Source organism: Egretta garzetta, unplaced genomic scaffold (genome assembly GCF_000687185.1).
Source record: "Egretta garzetta isolate BGI_Z169 unplaced genomic scaffold, ASM68718v1 scaffold250, whole genome shotgun sequence".
Classification (NCBI taxonomy): domain Eukaryota; kingdom Metazoa; phylum Chordata; class Aves; order Pelecaniformes; family Ardeidae; genus Egretta; species Egretta garzetta.
Genome location: NW_009258294.1, coordinates 48,714 through 51,728, shown reverse-complemented (window position 1 = coordinate 51,728; position 3,015 = coordinate 48,714).

Genomic DNA, 3,015 nt, shown 5'->3' with positions numbered 1-3,015 from the left:
AAATAGTCAAAATCCTGCTGAAAGCCGGTTTTGCCACAAACCGATAAGGTCAAAGGACCCACACAGGAGATCCAGTTTTTAAGAATAAAAAAGATGGATGGTTGTCAAATCCCAATGGATGTGATCAACAGAAAAACAGCTATGTCCCCATTGACTACCAAAAACGAAACACAAGATTTCTTAGGCATTGTGGGAATATGCCCTGTTCACTGATGGGTCCTGTCGTACTCTGGGAAAGCATCAGAGGTGGAAGGCTGCTGTATGCAGTCCTATATGACAAGTCACAGAGACTGTTCAAGTCAGTTTGCAAAGGTGAAAGCCATCCAGCTGGGTTTAGATATTGGTGAATGCCCTGTGGGGGTGGTTTCAGCAATGGAACGGAGCAACTGGCAGCGCAGAGGCAAACCCGTCTGGGTGGCTGCATTGTGGCCAGATATTGCTGCCCGGGTAGAGAACCTGGCTGTAAAAGTACGTCACGTAGATGCTCATATACCCAAGAGCTGGGCCACTGAAGAACATCAAAACAATGGATCAGGCTGCTAAGCTTGAAATGGCTCAGGTGGATCTGGACTGGCAACATAAAGGTGAATTATTTCTAGCTCAAGTGGCCCCATGACACCTCAGGCCATCAAGGAAGAGATGCAACATATATAGATGGGCTTGTGATCGAGGGGTGGACTTAACCATCCATGGACACTATTGCACAGGTTATCCATGAATGTGAAACATGCACTGCAACAAACAAGCCAAGCAGTTAAAGCCTCTCTGGTATGGAGGACGATGGCTGAAATATAAATAAGGGGAGGCCTGGCAGATTGATTATAATCAATCCCAGTCCCACAAACCCACCAAGGCAAGTGCCAAGTACTCACTATGGTGGAAGCAACCACCAGATGGCTGGAAGCATATCCTGTGCCCCATACCATTGCCCTGAACACTACCTTGGTCCTTGAAAAGCAAGTCCTATGGCGACACGGCACCCCAGAAAGAATTGAGTCAGACAACGGAACTCATTTCTGAAACAACCTCATAGACACCTGGGCCAAAGAGCATGGCATTGAGTGGGTCTATCACATCCCCTATCATGCACCAGCCTCCGGGAAAATCAAATGATACAATGGACTGTTAAAAGACTACACTGAGAGCAATCAGTGCTGGGGCATTCAAACATTGGGATGCACACTTAGCAAAGGCCACCTGGTTAGTCAACACTAGAGGATCTGCCAACTGAGCTGGCCCTGCCCAGTCAAACCTCTTATGTACTGTAGAGAGGGATGAAGTCCTTATAGTGCACATAAAAAGTATGCTGGGGAAGACAGTCTGGGTTATTCCTGTCTCGGGCAAAGGCAAACCCATTTGTGGGATTGCTTTTGCTCAAGAACCTGGCTGCCCTTGGTGGGTGATGTTGAAGGATGGGGAATTCCAATGTGTACCTCAAGGAGATTTGAGTTTGGATGAAAATAGCCAATTAACTGAATGGTATGACATTAATTGCTATATAATACTGCATGTTACCGTTTTTATGATTGCTATATGCTGTATGAACTGTATTACAGTAAGAATCACCCAGATTAATGATGAAAACAAGCAAGTGCAGCGGTGATGGAACAAGAACTGGCTTTAGCATGCAACAGTCCAACACCACACACCATCGCTCCTGCCCTGAAAGACTGTTACAACTGATGGAGCCCAAAATCATGGGATAAATGAACCCAATGGACATTTTAGAGGGATGGCCCATAGACTAAGGGAATTATATCTGTGTGTATATATCAAAAGACAGGGAAAGTGATGGTGATTAATTGGAATATATTGGAAAGGGTAGGACCTGAGCATAACATATAGAATAGGTATAGAATAAGGGGTGGATACTGTCCTGGTTTCAGCTGGAATAGAGTGAATTTTCTTCCTAGTAGCTGGTATAGTGCTGTGGTTTCGATGCAGGATGAGAAGAATGTTGATACCACACTGATGTTTGAGTTGTTGCTAAGTAGTGCGTAGACTAAGTCAAGGACTTTTCAGTTTCCCCTGCTCTGCCAGGCGCACAAGAAGCTGGGAGGGGGTACAGCCAGGACAGCTGACCCCAGCTGGCCAAAGGGCTAGTCCAGACCATAGGATGTCATGCCCTGTAAACTGGGGGAATTTGCCACGGGGCAAAGACCACTGCTAGGGGGATGGGATGGGCATTGGTCAGCAGGCGGTGAGCAACTGCATTGTGCATTACTTGTTTTGTATATTCTTTTATCATTATCATTATTAATATTCTTTTCCTCTGCTGTTTTATTAAACTGCCTTTATCTCAGCCCAGAGGGTTTGGGGTTTTTTTTCTAATTCTGTCCCCCATCCTGCTGGGGCCAGGAGGGGGAGAGTGAGTGAGCGGCTGTGTGGTGCTTATTTGCCAGGTGGTGTTAAACCATGACAATTCCAGAAGTCATTCAAGAATACAGAAAAAACATCAAATATTAGAAGCCAAAGGATGTACTTACATTAAATTGAGGACCCAAGTGGGATAACCTAGTTAACAGCACAAAATACAACTTTAAAGATAAGTTTCAGTGTAAGTTCACCCACTTATGTTGTCCTTGCACATCTCAAAAAAGTGCTGAGATTCTCAGAACAGTTAAAATACTGTGAAATGACCACTTAAAAGTTTTCAGCAAGTATCTGTCATGGAAGCAAAAACAGCTAACACACGAAACTGGTAAGAGTTAACTTTTTTAACTTGATGTGTGGGAGGAACGTGGAGACAGATATATGAAAGAGCTGAAGTAGCGTTTAGGTTCTAATAGCCTGAAACTACCTTACAAGGTTGAGGGGGTGGATTTCCGTAAGAGGTGAGACCGATGAAGGTTAATTTCCAATGATTAAGAACAGGTTTAATGATATTTTCTCAGAAAAAAAAAGATAGAACAAAAAGAAACTGAAGGAAATTTGTGAAATATTGTGAGACCACAGAAACCATTGATGTACCTAGCTTTCAATGTCACGAATTTAGTTTCCCCTTTTTCACTGCTT